Source organism: Haliotis asinina, chromosome 1 (genome assembly GCF_037392515.1).
Source record: "Haliotis asinina isolate JCU_RB_2024 chromosome 1, JCU_Hal_asi_v2, whole genome shotgun sequence".
NCBI classification, from domain to species: domain Eukaryota; kingdom Metazoa; phylum Mollusca; class Gastropoda; order Lepetellida; family Haliotidae; genus Haliotis; species Haliotis asinina.
Window position 1 is genome coordinate 4,191,510 of NC_090280.1, and position 24,155 is coordinate 4,215,664.

Below are 24,155 nucleotides of genomic sequence, written 5' to 3' on the forward strand. Positions count from 1 at the left end.
AGCTGGGTGGACTGGGACAGATAGTCACAGTACTTTGTCCATGTTTACTGCACGTTGCCGTACCCGTAACTGGATGTTTGCACGTGTTCATGTGGCCACCATCTGGTCATATACCAACGGATTCGTGGGTTCTTTTAACTGCACAGGGCTGTGTACTGCACACTAGGGATTGTGACAACACGGAAAGATTCCGCACACAAAGGTTTTTACACCCGGTCACAAGTGGGCTCGATCCCGACACCTCAACCTCGCTGGATTACTAGCCTGGCGCTTTAGCCAGCTCGCCCACCGCGCCCCATAACCGTCATTTCTATCAAAAAGTAACAATCAAACGGTCTACGATACATAGGCACGTAAATAGTATCTATATTTACTTCCAGATACGGTAGCACTATTATCAATGCTACGATGTATCGCCACCGCTCTACTAGGCATAATATTAGAAACATTTTGGTATATTTCGGGGTATATAGAAAATCGCCGCTTACCAATGTAGTTAATTAATTAATTTGTTAATTAGATCGCGTTTCATATTCCAGTTTATACGAGCACTTGACTGGAATATCATTTGACGAAATCTTTCACACAGAAACTCACCCTCTAACGACGACCTTCCGTGTGAATTCAGGAGGAGGATATTTCTATTTCTAGAAAAGTCACATGAAACCTGGTATCTGGTGAAATATAACAAAAGGTAGATACATCAGCTGTTTCTTCACCTGACTAAGAGCGGGGAAAGAGTGTCGAAATCCTGGTCTTCAGGAACAACTAATGGTTCTATCTACAGCTTGTGATATGACACACGAGCACCCACCCACATGCACGCGGTCCCTTGTGAACACAGCAGTGATTGAGAGAACACGTTAACTTCCCCACTACAGAAGCAATGCAGTAATGTCTTACCGTTCCGTAGCTCTCTCAGAACTCCCCAACTCCGAACTCACGGCTTCCCAGAGTATAACGATGTCAGAAACACAATCTTCCTATCGCCGATACGATTTCTTGATGCCATTTAATTCTGGCGTTTCCAAGCCAACCAAAGGCCAAACTGGCCATCTGACCACTTCGTGAGGTCAGCATCCATCGCCTGAGGTCAAAGAACACCGGCGTCTATCCCTCCGATCACGTCTCGCCCCTCTGTGCCCAGCGTTCACTCCGGGAACATGTGCGTCTTTGCCCCCTCCGCTGCCGTGAGCAATGCCAACAAAAGCCTACAGTCGCACCGCCTCACGATATTAGAGGATGTCGCTTATCAAGACGTCATGTAACCAGACATTACCTACACGCCTACCAACCCACGGCAATAAATGAACTCGATCAGGGCGGTGATATGTGCCTTACTGCCCTTACGCTGTATAGTTAGTTTCCTGTGTGGGTCTAACGGTATGTGGCGATCCAGGAAGGACACGAGTAGCCAGATGACAACATCAACTGATACAACTGCTGGATATCGGGATTTGAGTCGTGGTGCTGTCACCTACTGCTACAAGCCTGTATTGATTCACGTACAAGTTTACTGACAGCAGCACCGAGGCCACAAATCCAACAGATTTTTAATGTCAGGCAAGAAACTGAGAACTGGAACGGAGACTCTCTAAACCATTCCTGTCCTCCATAGTTTACTTACAGATAAGACGAAATGAAGTGATGTGGATTCCACACGCAAGTTATTTCTTTGTGACAATCTCCTAGTTTGATTACAGCCGGATTCTGAACATGCATCCGGAAGCCTGCGTTGGGTAGGGAGAGACAACAGAGAGAATTGGTTATGCCTATTAAGTTCTTACTAACATTAAAATTAATGTTTATGCTCATAATTCCTTTTAGAATATTCCTGTCTGTGTGTTTGGCTGTATGTGTGTGCGTGCACGTGTCCGCATATCTGTGCTTAAATGTGTGTGCATGTAGGCCTGTGAGTATCTTTGTCTGTGCTGCGTAGTTGTGTTTACTGGCGTGAATGTGTGTGTGTGTGTGTGTGTGTGTGTGTGTGCGCGCGCGCGCGTGTGTGTATGAGAGAGAGAGAGACTATTGATGTATCTGTGCTTAAATGTGTGTGCATGTACGCCCCTGAGCATATTTGTGTGTGCTGTGCTGTGTGTGTGAGTGTGTGTGTGTGTGTGTGTGTGTGTGTGTGTGTGTGTGTGTGTGTGTGTGAGAGAGAGAGAGAGAGAGAGAGAGAGAGAGAGATGCTGCCTTATCTTATGATCTGGTCCAAATTCTAGCCGTGGTCATTATTATGGTGGGTGTGTTTGTAAGTAGCATCGAGCCCCGCTTTGCCTCGTATTTGGCGGTGGTTACGTAGCCTAGTGGATGAAGTGTTGGCTCGTCCTGGGTTCTAATTCCCATTTGGTTACTGATACAACTTGTGGAGCAAGTTCTAAAACACAGCCCGAGACTCTGTGAGTTTCTTCAGTACTGCTGATTCAACGTCGATATTTACAAAGTATGCCGTTCATTCTCAGTGAATCAAATTGATATTTTCATTTCGTTTCAAACACACAATACGGACTGTTTGCATTGTTTACATCTGCGCCATTTCTGTAAAGTCGTTAGTTTTAGTTTTCCATAATTGAACAGCCACACACAATCGTTAGCCATGGGACGTGTTTTTCTTATTACTTGCTGGGTGTAAAAGAGGAAAAAGAATTATTTCATTGTTAACATTGTTAGCCTAGCCCGACATAAAATCACAGGTAGGGAATTGTTGGTGCCCGAGTTGATGCTGAAGTCAACATAGGTATCCAGGAAAACTACATTAATATCTTCACGGGTTCTCCAAGAAATGTGTGGACTTATTCTTACACAATCACCCTGTTCATATTTTCTACCATTCTTGTCAAAGATGTGATTTAACAGCTGCGGACAATCCATCATGTTCAATTGCTGCTGATAATATTTTTGACCAAAACACGTAGCTGAGTGGGTGGGTGAGTGAGTGAGTGAGTGAGTGGGTGGGTGGGTGAGTGAGTGAGTGAGTGAGTGAGTGCGTGAGTGAGTAGGTGGGTGGGTGGGTGAGTGAGTGAGTGAGTGAGTGAGTGAGTGAGTGGGTGGGTGGGTGGGTGAGTGAGTGAGTGAGTGAGTGACGTGGGTTTCACGACGACTGGAACAGTGTTTTATCATTTTCTCGAGTGGTATTATTGAAATGGGGAAGTACGATAGTGACAGCCTTAATGGATACCAAGAATTTGTATCGGAAAGGGTGTATTTGCTGACACACAAGATGCAATGTACAATACAATCCTAGCGTTAAGTCAGTGGTAGGCACATGTTAAAGTACTGGAGTTACGGCCACCTTAGCGCTGGGATGGCTTAGTCGGTGGTAGGCACATGTTAAAGTATTGGAGTTACGGCCACCTTAGCGCTGGGATGGCTTAGTCGGTGGTAGGCACATGTTAAAGTATTGGAGTTACGGCCACCTTAGCGCTGGGATGGCTTAGTCGGTGGTAGGCACATGTGAAAGTACTGGAGTTACGGCCACCTTAGCGCTGGGATGGCTTAGTCGGTGGTAGGCACATGTGTAAGTACTGGAGTTACGGCCACCTTAGCGCTGGGATGGCTTAGTCGGTGGCAGGCACATGTTAAAGTATTGGAGTTACGGCCACCTTAGCGCTGGGATGGCTTAGTCGGTGGCAGGCACATGTTAAAGTACTGGAGTTACGGCCACCTTAGCGCTGGGATGGCTTAGTCGGTGGCAGGCACATGTTAAAGTATTGGAGTTACGGCCACCTTAGCGCTGGGATGGCTTAGTCGGTGGCAGGCACATGTTAAAGTACTGGAGTTACGGCCACCTTAGCGCTGGGATGGCTTAGTCGGTGGTAGGCACATGTTAAAGTACTGGAGTTACGGCCACCTTAGCGCTGGGATGGCTTACTGCAACGGCACACCTCCTTTTTCACAAAGCGCTGAGGTGGTCGTAAGTCACTAAGGTAACCTTAGCGCAGTGTTAGAAGCTAGGAATTAAGGTCAGCCTTAGTAAAGCCTGCTTCGTGAAAGAAGTCCCTCAACTGTGATTTCAAAGCTTAGTTCCGGCTGAGTACCCTCTCAGAGTTCAGGTTGTCTGAACGTAACTTTGCGCAATGGACGTAACTTGTTGTTAAGGTTATCTTAATGTTCCCATAGTTCCCCACTTCAACCTTAGTACAACGGCAGCCAGGAAGATAATCAGAGTGTCCTTGTATAAAGCCATCGTACTAAGGTGACCCCATACCTTAACATGGACTTGCGGTAGTCTTAGCGTTGAGGTCGTTTTGTACAATCTGCAACATATTGTCATGCATAAGCCAGAATCCATTATGGTCCTGGTAGGCGTACCAATGTGAACATCCGGGGTAGAATCTTACGTCTTAGGCAACCCATGCTTATTACTAAAGGCGATTATGCAGGATCGGGTGGTCATACTCGTTGAATTGGCTGACACATGCCATCGGTTCCAAATTGCACAGATCTATGCCGATGCTGTTGATCACTGGATTGTCTGGTATACACAAGATGATTTACAACCCACCGCCATATAGCTGGAATATCGCTAAGCTAAAACTCAACTCGCTCACTCGTATTCTGCATGTCAAAACAGTGAGTCAGATGCATTGAGAATCATTTCACGACCTCATCAAGCACGGTCAGTTTGTGATTTCATAGTTAAACTATGCTGCCTGAACCTCGACATGTAATAAAGGAAGACGGTATTATTAAAGTTTAAACTTAAAATTCATTTGTAAACACTATTTCCTTATGAAAGAAGGAATTGAAATTCATTTTAACCAGAGCTGTTTGTGGTGTCTATTTTCACTTTCACACGGAAAAATTCGGATCGGCTAAAAAGGTAGGTCAATGTCTGAATAGGTTAATGAGACTTGCGTTTCGGTATGGAGAAAGACACCATGACGCATCTGAGTGCGTGAGTGAGTTCAGTTTTACGCCGCACTCAGCAATATTCCAGCTATATGGCGGTCTGTAAATAATCGAGTCTGGGTCAGACAATCCAGTGATCAACAGCATGAGCATCGATCTGCGCAATTGGGAACCGATGACATGTGTCAACCCAAGTCAGCGAGCCTGACCACCCGATCCCGTTAATCGCCTCTTACGACAAGCGTAGTCGCCTTTTATGGCAAGCTAGGGCTATTCTACCGCGCACCATAACGGGTCCGCAGTGAAGTCTTACACGTAGTGTGGTCATAACCATCATTATCATAGTAATCATCATCGACATCATCATCATCGTCATCATCATCATCTTCATCATCATGACTACGGTCATGTGGAGTGGCGGTTTAATTTGTTGCATATTGGCTGTACACAATGAACAATCGTTTTACATTATACAACCACTTGTCATTTCATTTCCGTTAAAATACGAACATGCACGTTCCGACGCTACCCCATTTGACGTTGGCTATCTGAGGAAGGACTTTGAAACATCATGTTGATGAACGACAGTTGGTGTGGATCGATCAGTCACATCAGGATAAACAAGGTGTATTGGGGCAGGGTAAATAAATACCAGCAAGTGACGGGCCGAGGACGTGTTGACATAGTGGATAGTGATATCAGGAGGGAGAGGGGATGTGGCCCTGGTCTGTGTAACTTGCCTTCAACTGAATATGTGAAGGTAGGAAAAGATTCCAAGCTTTTTAATCCCTCTCACCACCCACACCTTTCAGACACCCCATCCCCACCACCTCAAACCCACCCCGCTCCCTCTGCAGCCCTGTACACGTCTCTCCTGTATCTTCTCTATACCCTTGTCTCTCTCCGTCTATCCTTTTATATCTTCTCCATATCATTGTCTGTACACCGTCTCTCCTACGTCTTCTCTATATCCTTGTCTCTCTCCATCTAATTTTATATCTTCTCTATATTCTTGTCTCTCCCCGTCTCACCTTCTATATCTTCTCTATATCCTTGTCCCCTCCGTCTCTCCTCTACCATAGTGTCTTTTCTCAATCTAGACCAGCTTCTCACCGAGAAAACAATTACTCTCAGATCAGGCCCACCTTCTTTACGTGTCCCTGTTTCTAGAGAAGGACTAGTTGCAGAGAAGCGGTCAGCCTGTACGATGATCTTCAGACTCCACATGTCCTTGGTTCGTGCCTGGTATCACTCTCAGCAACAACTTCTCACACACTTCCACGACTGAATGACTTAAAACGAAATGGCCTTCATTGTTCCATTACTTGTGATGCATAAGTGATATATTCCTGTTACAGAAGACCAACTTTCAATACTGTTTCAGAAACGGTGCTGGTTTTCATCGATCGATTACTACCTTTATTACGCAATGCATTACTGTAAGAGGATTGAGTGCAACAAGAACTCTCCACAAGACTATGTCACATACTGGGATTGCTTCATCATAACGAGAGTCAGTCTTCAGTTTATGTGAAACATTCTTTCAGCAGTCCATTCCTTTGGTGTCAGTATGTTACCATAGTTAAGTATAATAGAGTTTGCTTTCTCTGTGAGGATTCCAAACTGCCACATAAGACTCTTACACACAAGTCGTTGATCAATGTCTCAGCACTCACGGACACAGTAAATTAACCTTTTAAGCGTTTTGTGGCGGACATGCGGAAGTAAAAACTTCACTCATTTGTCATAATGTTCCCTATGTCGTGTTTTGTTGACGGGAATAATTGACGTGTGTACCCGCTGACGTGCACACATGAGTGACCAAGCCGGGTGGAAGACGCGTGGCCAACTGGTTCCACACGAGTGACCGACGCGACAGACACGGGTTGAGTCGTTTGCACACCCGTGGAGGCACTGGAGGGGCTCTATAGCGCATGCATATGCTTATCATAGTCTCATAACTTTCTTAAAACACTTTTTCTTGTTATGAAATGTATCTTAAAGGTACATATATTGTGAACTAGTCTTAGCACTCTTAAAGTAAATTCAGGCTTGAAACTGCTTGGCCGTCACATACAAGATATTAAATTCTGTATCTTATACATGTGGCTGAATGCACTGTCTCTCCAGCTGTGAGCGGGATGCCACTACGCATGTCTATCTTTGTCAGGGATGGCGATTAACCGCTAACACCGTGGTGCGGTGTGGAAGAAACTAGAAATCAAGACTGAGTATATATATAATTAATGATACTTTTAGCTGAACGTAGGTTGCTCACTACAATAAATATGTTACGTGTAAGTTAAGCACATCGTGATTTATCGTAGCCTTGCGACGAGTATCATTCAACTAATATACTAACGTCAGAAAGTAACGCCACCAAACATTTTTCTGGTCTAAAACAAAACTTTAAAAAGCTAAATATGGTAACATTAAATGTGATATTGCAAAAACGAACCATTCAGCAACAGTACTTAATGGATAACAAGATGGAAAAAAGACGAAGCTCGTTTTATCCAATTTCATATGAATGACACTGGAGTGCATTATCCAGTATTCGATCACCAATACGGGATCAGGTGGGAGCATTTGCAACTTTGTGGGCAGCACATATTGTTCAATGCCGGGTGTGGCCACCTCTAGCACCTATACAGACCCGAACCCGGCGTCGAACTGAGTAGCTGAGTCTTCTGACGTCTTGATGAGGAATCCGACGCCATTCCTTTAGGAGAGCAGCTGCCAAAACGTTCTTCGTCAATGGCTGATTTTGGTGTTTCCGAATACTTCCCAGTTATTCCCAAAGATGCTCGATTGGGGACAGATCTTGAAGAGCTGGAACTTGCTTTCGTCACCAAAGTTCACTCTTCGCCAGTTTCGCTGCTGCCAGTGTGGGACAGTCCTGGTTCATCTCAGTCTGGCACGTCGATGTGGACACGTCAATGTCATGCCCTTGAAAGGTCGATCGGCACTGAGACCATGAATTCGGAGTTGTCTGGTCACACTCTGTCTGCTGACTAGATGTCCAATACTGTTGGCGCTTGATGACGTTACGGTTACGTATTGGTTCCTCAAGCATAACATCCGTATATACCTGTCTTCACGTTGGGTAGAGACCTTCAGTCTAACACTCTTTGGCCTGTCTGTAGTACTGCAAGTCTCTCGTAGACATGCAACAAGTCTTTTGATGGTGGATTTGCAACATCCCATGTTTCTGTGCCTGTTCCACCGTTAACATACCGATTGCTCTCTCCCTCTGCTCTGCTGTTAAACGAGGTATGTTCCTGGTTGTCCATCGATTAACATGATGTAAGAGAGTAAACCTTGTTAGCTTTTATACCCTTATTGGATACGGGAGACTTCCATTTCATTGGAACAGTTGCACAGTTTCCATTTCATTCATGTAAATTCGATTTTTTGGGTTTTTCTTGTCACAAAATACGAAATACTAGTGCAAGTATTTACTGGGAATTGACACTTTGTGCTCAAGAGAAGTGTTTTTAGCAATGTACAAACTATGACTACTGTAAAAATTATTTTGACAATTTACAATCGTATTAATTTTGGGAGCGTTTATTTTGTCCCCTAGTTTATCTAGATGTCAACGCGGCATGATCCCAACAAGAAGAGGCATCGATATACCCACAATCCCAAAATACTCATCATGAATATGTCTACTAGTTATGATGATAACGGCGTGTATATAGCAAAGTGGAAGGAGAGTGTTGAAAGGTTTTTAAGTCCTCCGCGCCAGAGAATAGCACTACCACCACATTCAGTGGAAGTCAAACTTGTTGTAATGGAAACGCAAAAAAATAATTTATTCAGAAATCTACCAAACGGCACCAGTTCACTATCTGACCTATCTATATGCTACGTTTGGTGAAGAAATACTGAACGGTCTTCAGGATTTGCTCCGGGAAAGACAAATGTGTACGGACGGACCCACCAACGGATGCATGGATGGACGGACAGAGTCCATTTTAATGCCCTCGCAAAATGCGTTGGGGGATAGCAATATGCGGACCAATGCGGAGTATGCGGACCAATGACAGAAACTAGCTGGCATGCATCTATCAACATTATATCCACTTTATCTTTTATGGCTATCGGCACGTTTTAATTCATCTTCATGGAAACAATTTGCAATCGTGCATTCTCTCCTTAAGGAGCCGTTTAATAACCACATTTAAGAAATCTTTGGCAAATTTATTGAAAGGGCAAGGATTACAAGTTGATTTCCCAGTGTATGATTTGTTTGGTTTGGATGTTCTTTCACGCACAGGCAAACTGTAGCGCAAATGGGTTGCGCAGCATAGAGAAAATGACTAGTCTTCTTACATGCGAGCAAAGGTTGGCAGCGTACTTTCCTCGCCTCAGTTCGAAAAATAGTTTTCGTGTCAAAATAAAATATCGCCACCATCACAGGTATACACTCATTTCTTCACTGGCTTGTGCTCTCACATTTCCAACCTTATGTTGAACAGTTACTGACGTGAAATACTTTTTATTCAACATTTTAAGCGCAACTCGTGGCATACCAGACTGTTCTTCGCCTCCATTCCCCACTTCCAGCTTCCGGGTCAACGGAGTGAGGGAACAAGAGGATATTATTCCATATGGCATACCTACAGTTACCTCCCCTGCTTCATAGCAACGACAGTTAAGACAAATAAGCTCCAACAGGTTCATGATAAAATTAGGCAATATGGTATTTCTTATTAATTTCTGCTTATTCCTGTTCCTTCACACAGTTCAACCGGAAGCTAGCAGGGGTAATGGAGGCGAAGAACGATCTGAATACCACGAGTGGTATTAAAATTTTGAATTCAACATATTTCACGTGGGTAAATATTAAACATAGGGTAGGAAATCTGAGAGCACAACGAAATGAGGAAATGGGACAGCACCTTTCATTGTGGCGGTATTTTATTTTGACATGAAAAATATTTTTTGATCCGAATCGATGGAAGTACGTTGCCAACCTTTGCTCGCTCCGCTCTCATGTAGGAAGACTAGTCATATTCTTTATTCACAGTTTGCCTGTGTTTCACGCCACGTACACAACATTCCGGCTATATGGCGGCGGTCTGTAAATAATCGAGTCTGGACCAAACAATCCAGTGATCAACAACATGAATATCAATCTACGATCACCTGTGTCAAACAAACCAACGAGCCTGACCACCCGATTGCCTTGATTGCCACTTACCACAAGGATGGGTTGCTGAAGAACAACCCCCTCAACCATTCTTCTAACCCGGATCTTCACGGGTGTCCAGAGTATGAAAACGCGAATGAAAGTATAATTGATGGTGGTTGGATATATTCCTTCCAACAACGCTGTTTGTAGTGAGATTAAGGTCTCACTGTTTTATCTTTGTCTGTCGAATCATGACGTGATCAGCCGAAAATCCTCTGACCAATTTTCAAATTTAACAATGATTTCTTTCATCCTACTCACCGTTAGAATCTCCCGATTTGCAAATTCACACCCAATACAATTTTCATATCCTTCAGGAAAGATTTCTATCGGCTGGTTAAAATCGTCTCTTCTTGCTATGACAGGTGATGTATGGTCTCCGAGTTTGTGCAGCATGTTTCCCGTTACCCCTGACATAATCCATATCGCACGCCGCATCCTGCCCGTCATAATAAACTACTTAAACCTGTCAGTCTTTGCCGGCTGGCACCTGTAGAAAAAAATGCTACTTTTCGTTTGTCTCTGTTTTTTTATTTTTCAATGTCATGATTTATATTGCGTCGGATTTCAACAACCCATTAACGATCAGTCATTTGTCACGTCATAGACACGTGCCAGCAGGTGTATTGTTCATTTTAGAATATATAAGTTTAGAATTTGAAAAATAATACAAACAGATAAATACTCCATGTTCTGAAGTTACATATTATTAAACGTTTTCACATTATATATCACCAAGTTCCCATCCTTTATATTTACCCAGTCACAAAGAGAATGTTCAGTTATATCTTATAACACACTTGGGGGATAGTGTTGTATGGTAGTAGTAGTATCAGTAGCAGTAGTAGGAGTAGAAGTAGTAGTAGTGGTGGCGGCTGTCTGTAAATAATCGAGTCTGGACCAGACAATCCAGTGATCAAGAAATGAGCATCGATCTGCGCAACTGGGAACCGATGACATGTCAACCAAGTCAGCGAGTCTGACCACCCGATCCCGTTAATCGCCTCTTACGACAAGCACAGTCACCTTTTATAGCAAGCATGGGTTGCTGAAGGAATATTCTACCCCGGGACCTTCACAGGTCGGTGGTGGTAGTAGTAGCAGTAGTAGCAACAGCAGCAGCAGCAGTAGTAGTAGTGGTAGAAGCAGTAGTAGTACTAGCAGTAGCAGAAGCAGAAGCAGTAACAGTAGTAGTTGTAGTAGTAGCAGTAGTAGCAGTAGTAGCAGCAGTAGTAGTTGTAGTAGTAGTGGTGGTGGTAGTAGTGGTGGTAGTAGTTGTTCTTGTTACAGTATACAGCAAATCTGAACACCAGAGAAAAGGTCGATGGAAATGTCTAAGTAACACAACCAAACCACCAGAATCTCGCCAACATCCAAACTCTGTATGTACAGTATCGCCAACATCCAAACTCTGTATGTACAGTATCGCCAACATCCAAACTCTGTATGTACAGTATCGCCAACATCCAAACTCTGTATGTACAGTATCGCCAACATCCAAACTCTGTATGTACAGTATCGCCAACATCCAAACTCTGTATGTACAGTATCGCCAACATCCAAACTCTGTATGTACAGTATCGCCAACATCCAAACTCTGTATGTACAGTATCGCCAACATCCAAACTCTGTATGTACAGTATCACCAACATCCAAACTCTGTATGTACAGTATCGCCAACATCCAAACTCTGTATGTACAGTATCACCAACATCCAAACTCTGTATGTACAGTATCGCCAACATCCAAGCTCTGTATGTACAGTATCACCAACATCCAAACTCTGTATGTACAGTATCACCAACATCCAAACTCTGTATGTACAGTATCACCAACATCCAAACTCTGTATGTACAGTATCACCAACATCCAAACTCTGTATGTACAGTATCGCCAACATCCAAACTCTGTATGTACAGTATCACCAACATCCAAGCTCTGTATGTACAGTATCGCCAACATCCAAACTCTGTATGTACAGTATCACCAAAACCCAAATCCGTTTGAAATATTCACAAATACATATCGAAGGAACAAATCGATCTGACGTAAATTACCAAACTGGAAAGTGAAAATGAATCTCGGATCGAGCAGAAATACATCAGTCTTCGGGATCGTCTTGTAATACCAGCATGAACAGGGCCTTTAGGCAAATACTATTGGAAAATGGCGCATTCTCACGGGATGAAAAGAAGCCGCGGTACACGCTCCACCAAACGAAGGGACGATATTTCTCAAATCTGCACATGCTAGGAAATGAAAGTGACATTTGATACCCTCGTGAACACCTTTTCAACTGAAGAGTGAATTAGTACGCCGCGTTTATCAACAGTCCAGCAGTTTCTTCACGAAGAGGGACAGCCAAAAAATGGCAAATACAGAGCATCGAACCCGGACCATCGGTGTGATTAGCGATTGCTTTAACAGCTAGGCTACCCCACCGCCCCTCAGATTAAGAATAAAGGTTGTTCTCAACATTTAAAAAAATGATTTTATGACTTTGAAAATTTATACATCTATCGTCCTAAATGTTCTATAGGAGGCAAGTTGCAACATGGAAGTTTACCATGTTCATATAAATAGCACATGTTTTCAGTGGTTTTATGATATGATCATACGTGTAAGGCCTTGTTCATGCACAGATACACGCCAGGGACATATAACGGGAACATCAGCTTAACCACAAACCCTTGCAGTTGTTGGGTAGAATTGCTATCAGATTTTAAAATTACCAAAGCGTTATAGACAACCTTTATGGATAGCAACTTCTTTGTCAGAGAATATCGTCCTTGACAACGGTACAAGAATATGTAACAAAACGCCACACGGGAACGAAACAAAGAAGCTGTTATCCATTAAATAATTTCCTACGTCAAAAATAATTCGTAAAGAAACTCAGATTATTTATCAATACAATACATAGTTAAAATACATACAATAAATAGCCTTTTTGTTGTATTAACCACCCACATGGGAGACATTTTTTCTTATCAAACAAAAACTAAACCAGACAACAAATTCTTCTCTCATACAGAAGACATATTCACACTTCTTATAACCAAAATATGCAACCAATACTCATCCATCCCCAACTCCAGCCCTCCCGAACACACGCGCGCATGCACGCACACTCACACGCCCGCCCACCCACGTGCATTTACAATTTATACCTACATCACAGTAACAAATACACATACAAGATCATTCCGGATACTCCCCCCCCCCCCCCCCATACACATACCTCAGCACCCTCCACCTCACTTATCTCAGCACAAACGCACACCAAATAAATGCTTTTACATATACACCTTTTCACACACACACACGCACGCACACACGCACGCACGCACGAACTACGCTTATACCCAACATGTTTATACCGAGCTGACCGATACAGCGAACAAACTTTGTGTAATTAACTATCACGCAAATCCAGCCATAGCATGCAATGCCTCTTGTTTCTGCGTTCTTTTCTTGGACGAAAATTAGGATTTTGGTGGCGTGTTGTGGACATTGATTGCAATGAACCTTTCGTCCTGTATTCATGGTGATTGTGGAACTGCCGATTTGCCCAACAACGGTCGTATGGATCAGACTGCTAAATCGACAAGTTTGGGGCTCCTTTATCGAGCCCACGTGCCCCTAACGAGAATATCTACTATTCTGATCTTTACGCTTCGGCATGCTTTTCCAGTGAAGGCCCCGCACATTGTGAACATCAATGTTTAACCTTCCTGGCAGGGGACGGTTGTGCGCTCTAACAAAATCCCGAGTTGTCGGTCAGAAGGACGTTGTTTTCAGCTGACATCCTCTGAATTACTTTAATAATGTCTCTATCACAATTCAAAATATCAAAGATATTGTTATGGTGTAAATATATTAACAAAGATATGCTAAGACAATTTCTGATATTCAGAATAAGATTACTGATATCATACTGTGACATAAAGAATGATTAGTGATATCTCTCAATGCATGTTGCACATCATCAAAACGAATTCTATTGTTCTAAATATAATCGGAAATTAATTGTATCAAATACATATTTATCATTTATGTAGTTCAACAAACACATTGAAGATACAATAAATTTATCTCAGAAATAGTATATGTTGAGTTTATGTTGAAGAATCAGATATCTGAAATAGTGGTAAGTCGACATAGATCACTAGGTCACTAGTTTATTTCCAACATTTCTTCGACAAACAATATCGTAAGTTGGTATGACACAGGTGCTTGTTTATTTGTTTGTTTATTTTGTATACGGCCTCGTAATCCAGGTGTTGTACATGCCTTCAAGTCACTAAGTGTCCTTCATATAGTGAATCCATATTTGGAATCGAATCCGGATCTTCGGCGTGATGAGAGAATACTTCAGCTACAACTAATGCACCGATCCTCCAGCCTTATAACGGTAAGAGCACAAAACGGCTCATATCAATAAATGCTTTTAATGCCGAATTTACCAATATTTCAGTCACAACTACATGACAACAGAATGCACACGGTCGAATCTGGATCTAACAATGCACTCAGTAACATTATGAGCAAAAGTCTATGCTTTTGTGATACGAGGATACACAGTCATTAATACGACATAGATCCCGTTAGTCGCTTCTGACAACCACATATTGGTGCAGATTAATTCTTACCCGGATGTCACCGAGATTCATTCATGGCGGTCCAAATACTGTCTTCCTAACACACACTGTCCACAGGGGCGGATACAGCTTTTGACAAATGAGGAAATGGTGTGTGTGTTTGTGTGTGTGTTTGTGTGTGTGTTTGTGTGTGTGTGTGTTTGTGTGTGTGTGTGTGTGTGTTTGTGTGCGCGGCGATCAGAAAGTGTGTGACGTTTCAAATACTAGCAGACTGAATGTGTCTGTTTTTATATACATAATTATTATTCCCATCATCGGAATGTCACACTCACACACTGCTCTACGCTATTGGGTGTCGGCTATCGGTGTGTGGTTCAAGCAACGTAGACATAAGAAACAGACATCTTCATCTGAGTGTCAGGATTCTTGAACAGCGCATCCTCGGCCACGCTCGTGCACAGTTCCAGTCATACTGCTCATGACTACGAGAAGAACGAAACGACTTGGTAACAGACTCAGGGCATAGCAGCCTGCACTAAACAAATTAACACACAAAAACACTAAATCATATTGGTTCCTTAATAGCTAGTTGTAGCTCACATTTTACACAAGAAAATAAATACCTTCAAGTGCCTGAAACAAACAAACAAACAAACAACAGTAAAAACCTGTCGTCTCCTTTGACGACGCTGGCATAAACACAATTACATTTTAACAACGACATGCGTGCGCATGAGCGTTGCGCGTGTGCTGTTACAAGAATTGGTTTATGGTGTGTTGTGACAGAAACACCTGGTTTCAACCTTCAGCGCCAGGAAGGGTACACAACAGATATATTCGTTTACTGGAATTTGAACTTTGACTTCCTGTGCTCCGGCTGACGCCAGATCAACTGAACCACGGAGGTAGTTAGTTAATTCGGACGAAATATTCTTACATAAATGTTGATTGGAAAACGATTAAAAACATGTTTCGCACTGTCGACCACATGCAAACCCCGTGCACAATGACTAGGTTTGCAGGGCACACTGGGGCACAACAAGACGCCGTGGGTTGTCTCCCTTAGTTTCAGAGTATTGACCTGTCGGTGTATGCATTCCTATACTCGGCTCATAGGCCAGTGAGTTCTACCAACGTTGTACATACTGACATACAACTGGCATACTGCTGGCATACTACTGACATACTGTTCAGGGGGGCGTCAGAGCCCAATTCACTCACTCACTCACTCACTCATTACATGTCAAGCTGACATACTATGATATAACAGACATACTCTGCGGTGAGACTTTGTCATATTTGTAGTGTCGTATTTAAAAGCTCTCAGAGAATGTCAGAATAATGTTACAACATTGTTTATGGAAACTTTGTACCTAATTACGTGAAAACCTTCTACCGAGCACACAACCCCAACATTTTTGCTTGATGTTGTAAATGAAAAAAACACATTTCTACATAATCTACAACAACGTTTGTTTGATATATGAGCACAGGATTGGCATGATAATATTTTCATTCAGATATGTTACATTTTATGCAAGTGTTAAATCTGTGCTACAACCTGTCATACATATGTGATAAATCTTAAGAAGTGTATGTAAATTCAGAACTTCACTACATATCTTAAAGATTAATGGATATCGTAGATTGAAATCTTGTGACTGCAATTTTGTGGATATATTAAGCAAAAATGGTGAATTACTTGAAACGGAAGATGAGTACTCGCATTCACAGGAAATGTCTACCATGGCTGTATGATGTACAACCTAGTAACCCAAGTTTGGTATCAATCTTGAACTCAACAAATATACATACAATTCTTGCCTTGCACTTGAGGCATGTTTTCCCGTAAACCACGCGACTAAGAGATTAAAACGTTGCTGTAACTGTACAATAGGCCACATATGTCATATGTAAATGGCATGGTGTAATCATGTACAATAGGCCACATATGTCATATGTAAATGGCATGGTGTAATCATGTACAATAGGCCACATATGTCATATGTAAATGGCATGGTGTAATCATGTACAATAGGCCACATATGTCATATGTAAATGGCATGGTGTAATCATGTACAATAGGCCACATATGTCATATGTAAATGGCATGGTGTAGTCATGTACAATAGGCCACATATGTCATATGTAAATGGCATGGTGTAATCATGTACAATAGACCACATATGTCATATGTAAATGGCATGGTGTAGTCATGTACAATAGGCCACATATGTCATATGTAAATGGCATGGTGTAGTCATGTACAATAAGCCACATATGTCATATGTAAATGGCATGGTTTGGCTCATAATACTGAAATAAAGAATGTTGAATGTTGAATGTTGAATGTTGAATGTTGATAGTCTTATCGCGGCTTCAGACCAGACCTGCATGAGGAGTTCGTCTTATCTTCAGCTGACACATCTCAATGTTTGCCTCACTCACTAACATTTATTCACTCACCCACCCAATACTATTTCAGAAAATGGATATTGTCTCTAATCGACAACGTATTAATATTACATGAGGTTTTGAAGCCCCCAGTCTCTGTCTTCTCTTCAATAATGCATCGACTGCCAGTGGAGGCATTAAAACGAGATTGTCGAGACTGTTTCAATTTCGAGTGCTTACCTGATATCGGAAACTCGCCAGTTCTAAAAACCCATGGCGCTATTTCGCTTCATTTCTCATATCCCAATCAATATGGATTATGTCTAGACTGGGGTCACGTGACCCTGAGTCAAATGACTGGAGCTTCAGGCTGGTATAAGACAGAGTGTGTGATCCACTGCACATTTTCAGGAAAATCAGACCCGCCTGTCTGTCTGACTCAGCAATGCAGGTTTTTATATGATATTTTCCTGAAGTAAATAACATGGATAAGTGGATCTGCGGACGAAATCAGAGCAGACATGTCTTATGTATGTAATATATCTGCTTCCAAGATGATTACGCAAACTGGCATTTAAGTCTAAAGCCTTGAAATGATATCGTGGGTATATGAAAATATTGGTAAGAGAATTAAATATTGTTAATATAAACAGTAAAGGGAATATGATGTTAACAAAACTTAAAATGAATACCATACTATTCTTATTTGCTAGGAGCGGTGGGTAGTCTAGTGGTTAAGGCGTTCGCTCGTCACACCGAGGAAGGGGTTCGATTCCCCACTCGGGTACAATGTGTGAAACACATTTCTGGTGACCCTAGAAATTGCATATTGCTGGAATATTGCTAACAGCGGTTTAAATCCATATTCACTCATTCACTCATACGTGCAACAATTTCAAGTATTTTTCGAGGTCGTGTCTGCTGATGTCATCAATCACCACTGGTCGTTAAATGTAATTTATACACTCATCATCAGTCGTGCCATCAAGAACAGTCGTGCCATCAACAGTCGTGCCAACAACAGTCGTGCCATCAACAGCCGTGCCATCAACAACAGTCGTGCCATCAACAACAGTCGTGCCATCAACAACAGTTATGCCATCAACAGTCGTGCTATCAACAACAATCGTGCCATCAACAGTCGTGCCGTCAACAACAGTCGTGCCATCAACAACAGTCGAAACGCTACTTTCATTCTTTATTGGAACTGCCCGTTTAATGAGAAAATCACGGAAAATACACTCTCGTAACAGAGTGAATATGGTTTTACGCTGCCTATATCAATATTTGAGCACGATGACGGCGAGGAATACCAGGAATGGGCTTCAAGCGTTTGCAGTCAATGATAAAAGCTCAAGAATCAGTCATCATATAGAGGAACCTAACTGAAATACTTTCTGATATTTAGGCATAAGAACACTGTACAGTAGACTGAAAATGCCATACTATTTTCAATGTTACCTCTTAAAAATCAATATAGCCAATTCCACACCAATAATTTATTAATTGATGATGTACAGGTACAAGACGAGAGAAGAAATATTCAATGTTATATCAATAATTATATAATATCCTAAACATGTGTATGATCCCGCTATCCAAAATGGCACGCTGCAGACAGCTTTTTGAATATTCAGGTCTATGACAACAGATTGGTATGTTTGAAGACTTCCCACGACTAAAGAGCTGCCCACGAGTGTCTGACGATTGGCAAGGTTATCGAAATATGGCACCACTGCTCTGTCCTCGAATGAACGGTTGCACATGAGGCCCCATGATCTCATCCCTGTACCAGAGACATGTCAGTTCGACGAGACAAGGAAAATTGCTCGTGTTCCCATTATGTTCTAAAAGCCTCCATAAATATGAGATCTGTTTCGATGGACACCAAAATGTCTGGCCACTGCATTTGGGGTAATGCCAGTCTCCAGCATAACCACGGCGGGCAGTCGCTGATTTTCTGTAAACCGTTGCATGATGTACGCTCAGTTCAGATTGAAATTAAACAAAATATTCACAGACTAAAGAATAATCAACCGTTCTTCAATTTCAGGGGTGAGAACGTCAAGGAAAAAAAGATTCCAAAGCGCTTTGTTACATGTTTATTTGGGGTTAATAAATGTTTGCACAACTTTTATATTATGCACGTATATGTTATGGGCTTGTCGGGGGACATTTATCGTTGACACTGTTACTGTAGCAGAGCCTTGGTGGAGAAAGGAAGAGCACAACAAATGGAAGGCTTCTAGTGCGGCTGTCCAGGAGCACAACCACGTTCACAACCACGTTCACAACCACGTTCACAAACACGTTCACAAAGCTATCGTAGCGCTACCACTGTCTGCGTTTCAGGGCCTAGACTTTCGTAGCTCTCTTGGCGCTAAGATCGTCATAAGTTAATGTTAATGTATGGCACTTACGACTATCACAGCGCTAAGATACTTTCGAAAATCTAGACCCGGTGTAGAAGGTATGACAGTCGTAGCTGCGAGAGCTTTGAGAAACGGGGCCCGGGACAAGGAAGTTATTGTTACAGGAGAACAGCTGATGCATGTTTCTCAACAACACCATCTGTCTACACTTGTCTCTTGCAACCATCAAGAAACCCATATTCAAATCATACTTACAGTTGCTCATACGCATGAAAAGTATACTCTTAACTACATACGTTGCAGTGCTTGCAGTAAAGTACACGTCATGTTTCCAACGCATACATATCTTGTACGCCATTCATAAAAGACAACTTACCAAGAATGTCATAAAGTAACTTCTTCCACACCTTTAACTCCCATCTCCACTGCAACAGTCGTGACGTGACGTCACTGTTGATAAAACACATTACAAAGCAACATAGGCGCCAGAAGAGGCAAAGAGATATTCTGCGCATGCTCATGAAGTTCTGAGTTTTGCTCATGCGCCCAAGGTTTTGTTCCTTTGTTGTTTAGCGTCGCCATCTTACTGCTATACATGGCAGTGCTCTGTAAACAATCGAGTCTGGACCAGACATTACAAAGATCAACACCATGAGCATCGATCTGCGCAATCGTTAGCCGATGACGTGTGTCAACCAAGTCAGAGAGCCTTATCACATGAGCCCGTGGATAGTAAGAGTTGGTACACCTTCAGATTTAAGTGACTGAGACAGTATATTCAGTCAGTATAGGCAGTCAGTATACTCCTGCTATATCGCCTTCAGTTATACCATCATGGATCTTGTAATGAAACCACAGCAAAGAATTATTATTGGGTGTGTTCAAAATACATATAAATGCAGACGTCTGTGGCTAAGGTGATGTGAATGTTTTCGTTTTGAGAACCGTAGGATAATGTTTGAATTCTCTTCTGATCTTTAATACTACAGATCAGATTAATCTTAAAATCCTAACGTGTACAGAATGTTCAAAGGGAGTTGAATTATGTTATCTCGACATTCCTAGGTGGCCAGTTAAGCAGCTCTCAGGGATAAAAGTGGGATGGGCGCCGAGGATCTCCTCGGAGAACTCCCTTCGCGTGTCAGTTAGCCCCATCAACAGTGGTCTCTCCCAACCATTATGTGTCTCTGCCAATATAGATATGATTACACGATGCCATTTAGAAAGTGGTCAAATGCAACATATGTCATATTTGGGATTTCACTTTCTTAGTAAAGTACAAATTCTAGTACTTTTTCGGTTGAGTCCCATCCGGGATTCGAACCCGCACCCTCAGAGTCAGGCACCTAATCGCCAGCACACAAAGTCAGCCGCCTAGCCCGGATGGGACTCAACCGAAAAAGTACTAGAATTTGTACTTTACTAAGAAAGTGAAATCCCAAATATGACATATGTTGCATTTGACCACTTTCTAAATGGCATCGTGTAATCATAGCTTTCGGCCGTGGGAGCCGTGCCAATTTACGCTCATCAGAGGGGTACACAAAGTACGCAGTCTAGACTACCAGTTGTCCGACTTTCATTTTTGTGGAAGTCGCGGTGGCTGAGCGGGCTAGGCGGCTGACTTTGTGTGCTGGCGATTAGGTGCCTGACTCTGAGGGTGCGGGTTCGAATCCCGGATGGGACTCAACCGAAAAAGTACTAGAATTTGTACTTTACTAAGAAAGTGAAATCCCAAATATGACATATGTTGCAATATAGATATGAACGAAGAGCTCACAACTGACACACTTACCCATCGAAAGGGCCCATGTTTGTATGTGAATGATTAAGTGTGTCAGTACTTGAATGTTACTTGAGTGTGTGACTGGTTAAGTGTATCAGTGTTTGAGTGTGTGATTGGTTAAGTATATGTGTGTTTGAGTGTATGATTGGTTAAGTGTATGTGTGTTTGAGTGTATGATTGGTTAAGAGAGACTGTTTGAGTGTGTGATTGGTTAAGAGAGACTGTTTGAGTGTGTGATTGTTAAGTGTGTGTGTGTTTGAGTGTGTGATTGGTTAAGTGTATGTGTGTTTGAGTGTGTGATTGGTTAAGAGAGACTGTTTGAGAGTATGATTGGTTAAGTGTGAGTGTGTGTTTGAGTGTGTGATTGGTTAAGTGTATCTGTGTTTGAGTGTGCGATTGGTTAAGTGTATCTGTGTTTGAGTGGGAGTGAAATGTGAGACCAGCTTTTAAATGGTGTACTGGCGACTTTGGTAGGTGAATGAACGGATGGTTGGATGGTGTATTGCTGGGTGATGAACTGAGTGTCAGTGAGTTGGTAAGTATTTAGATGAGTGATTGTCTGAGAACACTTCATTCAGTCTGTTTCGACTTCAGTCTAGTCCAGGATGGACGGGCTTTATGTATGTATGTACAATCTATTCTGATAAACGAACACAGAGATTGTGCCTCAGTATGCTTATGATCAACAGACCTACAAATAATGATAATCTCAAACCCTTGTCGTAGCCTTTCTGTAACAACTTATGATAGCTGAAACAAACCTGTCCTCAGATGTATATAAGGACCTCAAGTTTCGCTAATTTCCAAATATTGGCAAAGAACTGGTCAGAACCAATATCGGTGAAGATAGTGTTGATTCCAGGTTTCAATATCAACAGAAGACGAGAGTCTAGTGATTGAGGAGGAAAATTCGCCAATACCGACTGGCAGAAGCCAATAAAGCACGTGGCCCCGATCAGTGCCCGAAAGTTGCGTGGGTTCACTTGACGAGACAAGGTCCACGTCGAATTAAAATACAACCCGTAATCCTAATCCCCGCAAACCCCCATCCCCCACAAACCCCCAAACTAAGCCAAATCAATAACACTCACGAACACACAAAAACAAGAGCCAAAAAGGCACACACCACGCATACACACAAAACCAAACCCAGAACAAAACGTCCCTTCCCCATTCCCCCTCCCCAAAAGAAAACCCACCAAAACTAAACACCTAGCACACAGACACACTGTATTACAGTCGCGCAAATCGATCCTCATAATATCAATCACCGGATTGACTTGGCTATCAACAGACCACAGTCATATAGCTGAGAGAAAAACAGAGTGAAAGTGAGTGTACGTGCATGTGTATGTACGTGTGTGTATGTGTGTGTATGTGTATGTACGTGTGTGTTTGTGTGTATAAGTGTATGTACGTGTGTATTTGTGTGTGTATGTGTACATACGTGTGTGTTTGTGTGTGTGCATGTACGTGTGTGTTTGTGTGTGTATGTGTATGTACTTGTGTGTTTGTGAGTGCATGTGTATGTACGTGGGTTTGCGTGTGCATGTGTATGTACGTGTGTGTTTGTGTGTGCATGTGTATGTACGTGTGTGTTTGTGTGTGCATGTGTATGTACGTGTGTGTTTGTGTGTGTATGTGTATGTACGTGTGTGTTTGTGTGCATGTGTATGTACGTGTGTGTTTGTGTGTGCATGTGTATGTACGTGTGTGTTTGTGTGTGCATGTGTATGTACGTGTGTGTTTGTGTGTGCATGTGTATGTACGTGTGTGTTTGTGTGTGTATGTGTATGTACTTGTGTGTTTGTGTATGTATGTGTATGTACGTGTGTGTTTGCGTGTGCATGTGTATGTACGTGTGTGTTTGTGTGTGTATGTGTATGTACGTACGTGTGTGTTTGTGTGAATGTGTATGTACGTGTGTGTTTGTGTGTGCATGTGTATGTACGTGTGTGTTTGTGTGTATGTGTATGTACGTGTATATTTGTGTGCATGTGTATGTACGTGCGTGTTTGTGTGTATATGTATGTACGTGTATGTTTGTGTGCATGTGTATGTACGTGTGTGTTTGTGTGTGTATATGTATGTACGTGTATGTGTGTGTATGTATGTGTATGTACTTGTATATTTGTGTGCATGTGTATGTACGTGTGTTTTTGTGAGTGTATGTGTATGTACGTGTATGTTTGTGTGTGCATGTGTATGTACGTGTGTGTTTGTGTGTGTATGTGTATGTACGTGTATGTTTGTGTGTGTATGTGTATGTACGTGTATATTTGTGTGCATGAGCATGTACGTGTGTGTTTGTGTGTGTATGTGTATGTACGTGTGTGTTTGTGTGTGTATGTGTATGTACGTGTGTTTTTGTGTGTGTATGTGTATGTACGTGTGTGTTTGTGTGTGTATGTGTATGTACGTGTATGTTTGTGTGGATGTGTATGTACGTGTGTATTTGTGTGCATGTGTATGTACGTGTATGTTTGTGTGTATGTGTATGTACGTGTATGTTTGTGTGGATGTGTATGTACGTGTATGTTTGTGTGCATGTGTATGTACGTGTATGTTTGTGTGTATGTATGTGTATGTACGTGTGTATTTGTGTGCATGTGTATGTACGTGTGTATTTGTGTGCATGTGTATGTACGTGTATGTTTGTGTGGATGTGTATGTACGTGTATGTTTGTGTGTGTATGTGTATGTACGTGTATGTTTGTGTGTGCATGTGTATGTACGTGTGTGTTTGTGTGTGTATGTGTATGTACGTGTATGTTTGTGTGGATGTGTATGTACGTGTGTATTTGTGTGCATGTGTATGTACGTGTGTGTTTGTGTGTGTATGTGTATGTACGTGTATGTTTGTGTGTGCATGTGTATGTACGTGTGTGTTTGTGTATGTACGTGTGTGTTTGTGTGTATGTGTGTGTATGTACGTGTATGTTTGTGTGTGT

At 42.2% G+C, this 24,155-nt stretch overlaps 1 protein-coding gene across 3 annotated transcripts in view; it reads right to left on the reverse strand.

The window, feature by feature from the left end:
• Nucleotides 1-24,155, reverse strand: part of LOC137286454 (beta-1,3-galactosyl-O-glycosyl-glycoprotein beta-1,6-N-acetylglucosaminyltransferase-like) — a 74,248-nt gene that overhangs the window by 28,696 nt on the left and 21,397 nt on the right. Inside the window, exon 1 of one of the 3 annotated variants that reach the window (XM_067818355.1) lies at nucleotides 10,313-10,373. The exons of 1 other annotated variant lie outside the window; for it this stretch is intronic. The gene's annotated coding sequence lies outside the window, so the exon portion shown is untranslated. Of the gene's footprint in view, nucleotides 1-903; nucleotides 1,128-10,312; nucleotides 10,374-24,155 lie in introns of those variants that run through there. One more of the 3 variants, XM_067818346.1, reaches the window with a different exon arrangement.